The sequence below is a fragment of the Branchiostoma floridae genome, chromosome 8 (genome assembly GCF_000003815.2).
Source record: "Branchiostoma floridae strain S238N-H82 chromosome 8, Bfl_VNyyK, whole genome shotgun sequence".
NCBI classification, from domain to species: Eukaryota; Metazoa; Chordata; class Leptocardii; order Amphioxiformes; family Branchiostomatidae; genus Branchiostoma; species Branchiostoma floridae.
The window spans coordinates 22,776,859-22,790,116 of record NC_049986.1 but is presented as its reverse complement, the minus strand read 5'-3'; positions in this window follow the sequence as shown (position 1 = coordinate 22,790,116).

Genomic DNA, 13,258 nt, shown 5'->3' with positions numbered 1-13,258 from the left:
TGGGACAGGATGGGTCCTGACCATGCTTCCACAGTACGTGGAACAAAACTGTGACGACGAGGAGTCGGCTGTCCCTGATGACGTGAGAGCCTTGCTGGAGAAAGAGCAAGAGAACCCAGAGGTGACGGATACTTGATGGACCTGTTGATAAAACTATCCTTATAATCTGATACTACATATATTTACATGATAATATGAAATCATGATTAACGGAATGTGGAAATCCTGTATAATGTCTACTGAGATTTGTTGCAAGTGTTACTCTTCAGCATGATAGTCTTGGCTTTTTAACCTACAAGCAAGAAAGCTATGCCCCTGAAATTCCTAAAACTTATTGTTTGCGACCTTTATGCCATCTTTAGCATGTGTTACGAGCTTCAATCATTTCATTGGATATAAACCGACTGACACTAAACTTGATTTTATTGCTAACAGCACTCCTATTTTTTTCACAGATCACGGTATCAGGGACAAATGTTGCAGCTCCAAGAACAACTTCGAGGGCTGCACGCAGAAGGATTCTGAACTAAAACAAAGTTTGGAGTTATGGTAGATCTCGGATAGATTAGTGTTTGATCTTCTGTGGAGACCCTGAGTTAGTACCTGCAATGTTTCTTTTTGCCCCCTGTATTGATCGTATTGTTAATTTACTAATAGATATAGGGCTTGAGGTTTTGTAGTTTTCTTTTAAAATTTAACTTGTTGAAGATATGTTTGCCATATCGACTTTCTCGACTGGGAACTCATTTTCCTTGGTATTGTTAGCTGCTTTATGTTTTATAATTAGATTAGATTTATTGTAAACAAAACAAAGTTACAGTTTATGGGCATTTCTTACATTATGAGATGAGTCTACCTTGTTACACTATACAGATATATTTAAAGCATGTGGATGCAACTTGGGTAAAACATAACCACTTTTGTTTGGAAGAAAGTGCCCACTGCATTTGTAGGGTTGTGGTGGAAATCATCGTCTTTCTTAACTGTAGCTGAAGCATTATAGGCTTTTTTCCAGGGGTGAGAGGTCAAAATCTACTTCAGCTAGTCGAAAGCGCTCAAGTTGGGAGATGTCGTAAATCCATTATGCAAAAGTTAAACCCATTGTGCACGCTCTCTATGTGTACCCTGTATCAAAAATTAGGAATAAATTTGATACGTTTTCATTTTAAGTGATGTGAATCATTGCACTTACTACCGTTCTTATACTTAGAACTCTTAGCCCCAAGTTAAGTCACCTGACCCATATGTTCATATTTCTTCACTTGAGTAACATGCCTCAGATTCTCAGGCTGGAGTCACATGACTCTTAAAACCAAGCTTGAGTCATGTGACTCTAAATACAAGACTTGAGTCATGTGACTCAAAATACCAGGCTGGAGTCGTGTGACTCTGAATACCAGGCTTGAGTCATATGACTCAGATTCCAAGGCTGGAGTCATATGACTCTTCAAACCAAGCTTGAGTCATATGACTCTTGAAACCAAGCTTGAGTCATGTGACTCTGAAGACAAGGCTTGAGTCATGTGACTCTGACGACAAGGCTTGAGTCATATGACTCTAAATCCCATAGAACGAGTCATATGCCTCAGATTCCCAAGCTTGAGTCACATGACTCAAATCTTCCCCTTCAAACTGAGTAAATCAAGCCAACACGGCTGTATAATTCGATCCTTGCATGAGTCAGATGACTCAATACGTCGTGAACGGATGTCTTCAATTTCCAGATAACTAGCCAAGACGGCTGCATTTTAGTTAAATATGAAGCTTCATTTTTCCATTTCCAAGTTTAAAAAAAGGGAATAAAATAGATTTTCCCTTATTATTTTGGATTCTGTTACAGCTAGATGATAACAATGTGTGTAATCATCGTAATGTCTGTGTGCCTATTTCGTTTTCGTTATTAAAGCCCTCTACATTTATGAAAAATTAAAGAAAATTCTGCCTGAGCTCCTGTGGTGCTTCCACTGTATTTGTGGTCATACCTTGTACAGGCTTATATCTTAAAGGTACAAGAAGAATTGTTACAATGGCTAATTTTCGATACAGGTAAACTCAAGTTCATCAAGCTGTGAGAGTGTAGATAGTGCCTGCCTGATGATATCTCTTAAGATATGTCCGGTTGTGTCTGCAGTCATTGTGTTCTTTTCTTTGCGATTTCAATAATAGGTATACCGAATTTGTGCGGCCAGCATGTGTGGATAACAAAACGTGGAAACGTAATATATTAATGCCAATGACGCAAATGGATACTATTATGTTTGTATGACTGCTTTAGTGAATTAAAGACTATAATGTTGTTCATGAATCATCATACACTTTACAGCCCCTAATTGTTTGTTAACATAGCAGACATTATTACAGGTACAGCTTATACCACTCAAGTCATATGGCCTTATCTAACCTCCTTGTTTAGAGATGAAAGTTCGTAAATTTGAAAGTATTGACTTAGTACACGTGGAATGAATGCACGTTGTACAGCCCCTCGGGGAAGAATACGGAGCAACCTTTCTAGATGCAGCAAAGTAATAAGTAGATCTTAGCGATATCATGCTATCATCAGAGAGTGGCCCGGGAGCATATGCTATCACTACAGTATGGAGGTCTCTAAGATAATAAATCCGCTTGGGTCGATTTGGGCCATGGCAGTTCGCTGAAACATTCCCTGGGGGGGTCTGGTCGTTACACAACTTGCCACCCGACTGAAAGAAGGGTCCATATGTTAAAGTCCAGGGCTCGAAATACCACCTGCATATTCAGGTTATTTCATCTAAAATTGGAGCTGTGCAGGTGTTCCTGGTGTCTACCTGCACATAGTCTGCACTGGTACATGTACTGGGTTCTTATACGTAAATGTCCTATGATGTAGGTGTATATCATGGTTTGTTATTAGCTGCATTGACTGTTACCACCTATTTAAGTATAAAAGAAAAATAGCAATGGTTCCTGGACAATTCTAGTATGATGTATACTTTTTGATCTTTACTAAAGTTTGTCTGGTGCAGGTAATAATATTTGGAGCCCTGGCGTCAGTCGATCCAACCTACTCCAACGACGGGCCGAAAATATCGAGTTATTCTGATGGGTATGACAATGGACTCCATAAGCCTATGAGACATAGTACGGTTACATAGTCATTTCATTTGTGGCGGCCGAGGCTTGTAAATTTGCCATTTCGCAGTCAGAAACGGGGGCACATCATGTCGTTTTGTTTCATGTGAGGAGATTACTTTGGACATACTCCTAAGGAAAGTGGCAGAAGCGTCCTTATATGGTGACTACACCAAGCTTTAGCCTGCATGTGCAGTCAGAAATGGGGTCACATCATGTCGTTTGGTTTGATGTGTGTAAATTACTTTGGACGTACTCCTGAAGAAAGTGGCAGAAGCGTCCTTATGGGGTGACTAAACCAGGCTTTAGCCGGCGTGTCGGGCGCAATATGTATTCTCCAGCAGTACGTCCCCACTGTGACCCCCATCACTCTCATGATGACAAAATTCACGGTTTCAATGTTATTAATTCTACCCTCTCTGCCTCAACTTATGCATCTAAGATAAGTGTCGTATGATGTGTAATTATTGAGTCAGAAACTGGTCAGGATGGCCTGGAACTTCTCGCAGCGATGAAAGACAGACTGTACTGGAAGTCAAACTTTTACTTGCTGCACCTCGGATGACAAATTATGATGATGATGATGTGGGTTAAACTAGGTTCGATGGATACATAAGTGTTCGAAGGGTGCGGTATCTACTTTACCCCAAAACCATATGTCTATGGTTTTGCGATAACCTAATTATAAGAGACAGCATTTCCATCCCGTGGGCGAGAGTTCTAAAAATGTCATCGCAAGAATTTGAAGAGTTTTGACTGATCTCTGGGCAAACTGTAAACTTACTTTAGGCTGATAACATCTTGAACATAATATTCACATTTTCCTAAACTAAGCACAGAATTTTGTATCAGGTTATATGACTCAATTTAGTGGAAAATATGCAGCCAACTCCCATTCAAAGTCATTTGCTACAATATCATATAATTCAATAATATGTGTGTGTTTGTCTAACGCACTACTCATGATGTAGATGAAAGATGTTCAACATGATAGCTGCTTCAAAAAACAGTCAGCACACAGATATCGAACCACTTGGAATCTCTGACTGCACGTGTGTTCAATCATGGCGCTTCAACGACTACTTCAAAGACGTTTTGATCCCGAGTACAATTCGACCTTTCACCGTTCAAGGCCACGACGTCGACCACCCGCACGATCCATCCTGCAAGTGACAGACTGGGGACCCCTTCTTATTGATCCGTTGACTTTCGGTAGTTGACATCGCAGTCATTACAACCGGTGCAAGAGCGAGTCGGTAGAGTAGTCGCCTTGCAGTCGGTAGGTCGTGAGTTAGACCTTCGGCCGAGTCATACCAAAGACTTTGAAAATGGTACATGCTGCGTTCTCTGCTTAGCACTAAGCATTTGGGAAAGAGAACAGGTGTTAAACACATACCACTACCAGCAGATATACCAGCCCCCTGCTGTAGAAACTTGCACAGATGTGTGGCCCGAGGGCTACAGAAATGGAGATGGGCGCCATCCGTAAGCATCTGCACAGATGTACGGGCAACGTTAAGTTTAACTTCACAGTTCAAGGCCATGACCACCGTATACACGCCCACCTGCAAGCGACAGAACCACGCAGAGGTCAGCCCTCAACTCCCTTCTTATTGATCCGTTGATTGATAGTTGATATCGCAGTTATTGCAACAGTCGCCATAAGACTGTAGTAAAACGGCACAATGTATACCATATTCTACCAAATCAATAAAAGCATAGATGTGTCGGGGTCATCTGGACTGTTATCTCCGTTGCAGGGATGCCTGTTTAAATGTCATATTTGAACGGAAAGGACATCATTATAGTAAACTACTTGCTGCAGGCCATCCGAACGTTACTATCTCGATCTTGATTTGTTCAATATTTGTACATGCAGAAAGGAGATGGGTGAGTAGTGCTGTCAAAGTGTCTTAAGCGCCCGGTCAATAAAGCGTTATTTTATTGTATCCATGTCGTTGGTTCACTTAGAACGAACAAAAGAAGCTGACAGGGATCCAAGGCCATAGGCAAGTCGGCGCCACTATCTTCCGCACGAAGCAAGCGTCTATATTCAATTACTTAAGCTTCTCACTTTCAGGCGAACTTGGATGTATAGTATTACGTGTAGGATCACCAGAGGGTAGCAAGCATGATGGATTTCGATTTTTGAGATCCAGCCCTAGAACATGTTTTTGTCACGGTGATAGAATAAAGTATGGAAACCTACCATTTATTCGTGTTGAATACAGAATACGTCAAAAGGGAACAAGATGGCATGTTGTTAGTTTTGGAATGGGATTTTCTGGACCGGCGTTTGTCCGAATTCTGTTTATTTCTAGGATATACATGTATCCAAGTGTTATTCATCCAGACAGACACAATGATACAAACTCTAACACTTGAATATAGTAGCAAATTAACGATTAAAAGTATATCAACCCAATGACGTACTGAAAGCTACATGTTATCTATAGATTTTTCTACATTGAACAGCTCCTAGCATTCAAAAAGAAACTATGACTCATTCGTTGAATACTAAATAAGCTAGGTATGACCTTCACTTCGGATACAAAAGAAAACTATCTTTTGTATCATTTCTTTCTCATTCACGTATTGATTAGAATACCAAACGAATCGACGTTAACCTTAAATTTGACAGGACAAGTCTATATCATCTGACAACAGATGTTTTCACCAGGGCTCTGGGTTCAGGTCAGCGTTAATAGCGCATTGTTTCGTAATATTCAATGGAGCCACACACGGTCCTGACATTCCACCATGGCAAATGTATTGAGGTATCATCCGGAAGTGAACCTTGCGTGTTCGATTCATGCACCACCACGTATCAGAGTCTCTCGTGGGCGGTTCACTGTGGTAAGGCCACACCAATTCAAATTATTGGTTCTCGGAATTTCTATTACAAAATCTAAGCCACACCAATTTAATTTGTTGGTCTTTGGATTTAAGAAAAAAACACGCTTAACTGGAAAACATGATGAAAAAAACATGATGAAAACAAAGACCAAGGACGTGAATTTAGTTTTATGGAGTAAACGACACAATTAGACTTCTATTATACTCAGACGAGTAGGTAACAGAACTACTGTTATGACATGCAGAGACCACGAGATAATATATAGATCCTCTTTTAAATTTAAGTAGATTATTGGTTTATGTAAATTGTTCATCCTTATGGGCAACAGTGCCTGAGAATAAATAAATAAACAGAAATATGTTTATTTTTATAAAATAAAAGAATGATGTGGCCTAAACTGCATAGCTGCAATACAATGCACCTGCCATACGTTGGACCAGAAGCTCCTTGACAAACAGAACGCAGGCTGTTATTTTTTTTTAAATGGCATTATCTCTTAGCACACAGAGTGCAAGAGTGGCATACCTAGAGACAGCTGCCATCGTCCATTACTTTTCTCCATGTACACCAACAATCTACCTACAGCTGTCAGACAAATATAACATTGTACGTGAAAGACTTTTGATCCCTGAGTAACAAATCGACCTTCCAACGTTCAAGGCCACGACCACCCGCACGATCCTACCTGTAGGCGACTGCCCGAGTATCACACATAGGTCGGATCCCTCTCCCCTTCTTATTGATCCGTTGATGATGTTCTGTAGTTGATATAGCAGTTATTACACCAGTCGTCTTATTGAAAGACTCCTCGCACAACGTGTACAAGAGCGTCGTACCTCAACGCAGCTTAATCTCCAAGCAGATCCTACGGTGCAATAAGATAGTATCAAAGCTGGTCAAGGGGTATAGCCGGCTAAGGGAGTCAAACGTACGGGCACCTACGGGAAGTTTGATACTATACATTACGCACCGTGGATCTGGTTAGAGATTAAACGCAGCTGCCTTATTACTCCATTACTTTTCGTCATGTACACCAAAAAACTACCTCCAGCTGTCAAGCATTCAAGTATAGCAATGTACGCCGATGGCACCACTCCATTGGCTTCAGGTCCGACTATAGCGGCAACACAAGACTTTCTACAAATTGATCTGACACATATTTACAAATGAGTAGTAGCTAACAAAATTCCATTGAATGTGGGCAAACGGAGTCGATTGTGACAGGCAGGCGCCAAAAACTTTAATGGAAATGACTTATGGGCATTGAACGGATAGTAGAAGTAGAACAGGTAAAACAACTAGGAATGTCCATGGACAAACAGTTGGTCTGGGGTCTACACAAAATCAGATCAAAGATGGGAAAGTGTTCTGGAATGCTTGACCAAGATTAAAAGATTCCACTCAAGAGCCACGCAAAAGATAGCAACACAGGCCTTGGTTCTGTGTTAACATCGACTATCGTAATTCCACCAGGTGCCATAATACCGCCACGTCAAAACAACGTTAGTATAGAGGTCTTCCCAAGACTATCTTGAACACCGAATGTGAAATATCTTGAATGTAATACAATTCAGATATTTAGGTGTTGAAGACAATCTTGAGAAGGCCTCTATAACAACGTTTTTTGAGGTATAATGGCACCTGGTGGAATTATGAGAATGTATGTTACCTGAATGGAGTGAGCACTTTTTTTCGTTTAGTTGGAAATTGTCATATACTAGAGTAAAAGCTAGGTTGTAAAATGGAGCACAGTTGACACCATAAGGGCTTCATATGGGTAATGCTCGACATAAAGCCAAGCCAAGATAGAGAGAGGATAGTAAAATACATAAACAGTAAAATATATAAACACCATGACAAATGCACGGGCTATTTTACTGGTGCGTTCGGGATTTAGATAGGACAAGAAGTGGCAGACATCAACACTTTACCCGCTGTTATAAAATGTTTATGGAGTTAAATCAAATGCCACGTCTTTGGTTGACTTCTACATATCCTGATAATTCGACGTAGTGATATCTACCCAAATAACATGATAAAGCATGTATTTATGATTGTAAACAATAGACAAGCCCGCACAGCCACGGCGTACATTTTTCCACCTCTACGCACTTTGAATACTATCCATGTTTCACGTCACCTCCAAGAGAAATATATCGTTCGCTATATAGCTATTCTTATAAACAATAAACAAGTCCGCACAGCCACGGCGTACATTCTTCCATCTCTACGCACTTTGACTACTATACATGTTTCACGTCACCTCCAAGAGAAATATATGGTTCGCTTTTCTTGTAAACAATAAACAAGCCCGCACAGCCACGGCCTGCATACTTCCACCTCCACGCACTTTGAATATTATACATGTTTCAGTCACCTTCAAGAGAAATTTGTTCGCTGTTCTTGTAAACAATAAACAAGCCCGCACAGCCACGGCCTGCATTCTTTCACCTCCACGCACTTTGAATACTATACATGTTTCACGTCACATTCAAGAGAAATTTGTAGTTTGCTATACTTGTAAACAACAAACAAACAAGCCCGCACAGCCACGGTCTTAGATGTTGTTTTCTGAGGTGCTCCTCCAAGTTGTTTTGCTTCATGGGCGCACCATCCGCACAAAGAAGACAGCGACTGTGAAGAAAACAACTTTTCATCAAGGTTCCCATCCTGGAGATACGAAATGTGCTTAGAACCCATGGCAGGTTGGGGTTACTCTCACATTTTGAAAACAAAGTTTACTTCGGCAAAACTCTGACGGTCCAAACAGGGAACACACAGGAATGATATTCACAGCCCACGTGAAAACTTGACTGCAAATTATATCCCTGATCCTGTGAACTTTTACTCAGGCCTGGTACATTCGACTCCAGGGGGATTTCTTTCCAAACGCGCGCGCGCACACACACACACACACACACACACACACACACACACACCAAACACACCAAACACACCAAACACACCAAACAAACAATATGGAAATAGATAGGACCTTTATGTGGGAACAATAAAAAATTAAGGGGAATCGACTGCTGGTGTTGACATAATTGTTAAACGAAAAACAGACAGTAAAAAAATATCCCCCAGTACGATAGAACGACCCAAGCAAGCGGCGCCTTTGTGAAATGTAGCATTTTACTTTGTGATGTCACAAGACCGCCGATATAGAGCTAACATTACCAGGTTAACGTTCTTATTCTAAAATCAGATAGTAAATTGTCAATCGTTCATTCCCCAAACTAGTGGCCAGTTTGCCGTCAGTACATAATATATTATCTGCGCTTTGGCTTTGGACGTTTTGTCAAAAGTAATACACAATATAGAATAGGTCGTACCACCAGTTTGTGAGCACTTTGTCCCCCATGGCAGGTTTATAAGTTGGATAAATACGTATCCATACAAGAAATTACAAAGTCCGACAAAATTGAATAAAAAGACTTCAAATTCATCTCGAAACCCAACCTCTGCTTGGAGGGCATTGTTTACGGGACCGTGTACTGAGGAATGCGACACCTCCCTGCTAATCGTTACAAAGCGTTTTACGGCTTGCCCACCGTGGCTTGTCACAGCCTGTAACAATTATCTAGCAGCTCACCGACTGATAACCGGAGGGGGGCCGGGCAGACAATGCTAGTGCCGGAAAAACAAACAATAAAAACATGTATGGATAAGATGTTGCACAATAATAAAAGGGGTTGCCCCGAAGCCCATGACGAAGTCCCGCGTGGGAGATCTACACCTGTCCCAAGACTCAATCTTATTTTCCCCTCTTCTGTTTTGTTATAGAATATGAGAGGTTAATAGAACATGTCCACTACCCCGAAGGCACCCGTTTGACAATTATTAATAATAATAGTATTATCTGGTGTATTTTGCATCCCAGTAGGTACCCAATGTGTTGAGTAATGAGTCCTTGAGCACGAGACCCCCGTTTTAGGTCCCTCCAGGAAGACGATGATAATAATCTCAGATCCACGGTGGCGAAATATAGTATCAAACCTAGCCTCTACCAGGCTTCGTGTGGTTTGGAGATGTCCCTAATCGGCCGGCTGACTCCCCTAGCGTAGTATTTACTCTATTTGACCAATTTCTACAATTAGACCACCAAACCACGAAGCCTGGTAGAGGCTATATCAAACCCGCCTCTACGAAGAATGTTGCATAGCGGACTAAGATTTTTTCCTGTGGTGACGAGAACCAATTGTATACATTCAAAGTTCATAGAGCTGGCTCCATGAAACTTGTTCTTCGTTTACAAGGGCTGCCCAATAGCGGACTATATAAAGATTTTTTCCTGTGGTGACGAGAACCAATTGTCTACATTCAAAGTTCATAGAGCTGGCTCCATGAAACTTGTTCTTCGTTTACAAGGGCGGCCCCATAGCGGACTATATAAATATTTTTTCCTGTGGTGACGAGAACCAATTGTATACATTCAAAGTTCATAGAGCTGGCTCCATGAAACTTGTTTTTAGTTTACAAGGGCGGCTCTATAGCCGACTAAGATTTTTCCTATGACGTGAACTAACTGTATGTATTCAAAGCGAAATATAAATTTCTTTTGAAGGTGACGTGAACCAATGGTATGTATTCAAATTGCGTGGAGCTGGCTTTATGGAGCTGGTAGGTTGGGAGTAGGGTTGTACTAATAGCTCCATGGAGCTGGCTCCATGGAGCTGGCTCCATGGAGCTATTAGTACAACCCCTTCTCCATGGATTCCTTGCAACTTGATAATGAATATGATAAATGTGAGGTTAATATAGCCGCATTTTGAACGGGTCTCACACTCGGTCTTACTGGACATAGAGCCCATTTTTTTCGCTAGAGGGATCAAAGAAACCATCTACATCAGAGCTTTGCAACCATCCCTAACTAAAGAGATACGGCGCTCGCAATATACTTCGAGCAACTTACATATATCAATTATTTGAACCACTGCTTACCGAGTCACTTGTGTTATGTACATAACGGGACATCACAGAAGCATTTGGGAAAATTTGGGAAAGTCCCAAACTAAATTCATTGTGGCTTTAGGAAAACAGCGTTATGGTTCTTCATTCACCAACAAAACAGACTAGTACAATAAAGGACAGAAGAAAAGTGTGAATAAAGGAAACAAACCTATGGTAATCAAAGTACTGGTCCAAACTAGGTATGTATACAGAATGCTGATTTAAACCATTTAAGCTCCTATTGGTGGGAGGTGAGTATATATGTATATTGAATGAGCATTTTACAGTCACTATCTTAAAACGCACGCGACAGCACATCATTTTGAGATACTTTATATTACATAATAAGCGCTCCAAGGTATCAGGAAGATACGCCTACGTACTACATGATAGTACAGACACTGTGCAAAGGCGGAGGCAATACATAATACCTTAAGATAAGAGTAATCCAGAAAGCAAAGTATTTGAGTGGGAGGACCTTACAAAACACTGTAGCGTAACGGATGTGGGCTAGCCAACACGAGTTTACTAAAAAGGTTAGAGGGTGACGCCGCTTTCATGCCGAAATGTCGGGACATTTCCTTGCTGAGAGGCAACCTTCTACAACTCCAGCTGTAGAAGAAATACCATTATCTAACGTGCAGGTCTGTTGGCAATACGTGCAGGAATAACCTTTAATTTTTTTTTTCGTGACAGCTGCTCGAATATCTGTTTTATAAAGATTACTGACTTGCTTTTTTTAAAGGTAGGAGTGTCTAGTGAATAGTCTTTGTGTTGGTCAGGTGACGAAGTATATCTATCTTTGGCTTTTTACTAACTCCCGAGTAAATAACTTAATAGTTTGCAGTGCCACTCACATCGGCTATAAGTACATGTAGTAGGAAGAAGTAGTTAGTTTCCAGTCATTCTAACCTAATGATCGCGTCTGATAGACATCAAAATGTTGAAAGTAAGTACTTCCTGGTTGTGTCTGAAGGACCTTTAATTTACTATATACTTTAGATTATGTTTTTAATCTCTTGGGTGTAGACAGAAAGGACTTAGGTACAAATATTGTCATGGCTGTTCATCATCTTGAAAGCAAAATACAAAGAAGATGGTAGTCTAGTATGGAGGGAGAGAGAGTATGGTATTTTGATTGAGCGCCTGAGTAAGTTTGATGTAGTGAGCGTTTGATCAGCGGCACACGGAAAAATACTTTCAGCAGTTTCTCTGTCACGATGGGCCTGTCGTAGCCTCAGCGGTACTTCTATCATCAACTGCCATTTGGCACTCTGTAGAGGACAGCATACGGCAAAATGTTGCCATTACTCACACTTCCTAGTGGCCGTCATGGTTTTAAGCACGCGTTTGGGGGTGTTCGGGCATATTTCTTTAGTTGCTCCAACATTAGTACGCGAAATTTCCGGGAGAAAAGGCGATAAAAAAGTGCAAGTCCCGACTGAAATTGAACTTCTGGGCAGTAAAACGCTGTGAAATGTCCATGACGCTGGTGTAATGTTGTTCCCTACTTAAATTGGTTTCTTTTATGGAGCCCCAGAGCTTATGGAGTTTTCCGTATCATGTGCCCACCGATGCTGCAAATACCAAATGTTTATGGTGTTCTCATGCATGACACTATGGTCCCCCACCTCCTGTGGTCCTTTGACTTTTTAACCATTAACAAAAACTTCGCTATTGGGTCTGCGTGGTCCTCATGAGATCGAGAATTCAAGAACCTTTCGCTGAAATGTTTACCCTGCGATTACAGGCTTCAATTCGACCAAACAAACTTGATTCAAGTATATGTATTTATTCTTTGAGGAATTATTATTTAAAACAAATAATACCCACTTCTGGAGTCATATGATATTGACAGTGAGATTGCGTACATTCGAATCGACGAAGGGTAGCTACAGAAGCTGGTTCAGGTCGCGCTGGGCCGACTGCCGATCATCAAGCCAGACTGACATGAAGAATGACCTGCCAGCATTCATGATCCAGACGGGTTCTAACAATGACGGGATGTTAGCCTCCTTAACAGACTTCAAGCAATGTGTGGCATTGGGTCGCTAGTTAAAACAGTCTTGACCAACAGTCTTTACCAACCTTGCACTTGGTCCACTTCTTGTGGGTGTGGCTCATGTGTGGCTTTGAGGCCGCGCTAGGCAATAGTTTTATAAGTAGTGCTACCCAGCATACCCAGTTTTATAAGTATGCTTTCCATATATATATATGACCTGTATTATGACCTGTATTGTATGTATTGATGTTGTTGCTTGTATGTTATTGATTTGCATGTACTGGTGTAATTTTTATGTGAGGGAGGGCAACTTGTAAAGGTTGTTCGAACCTGTT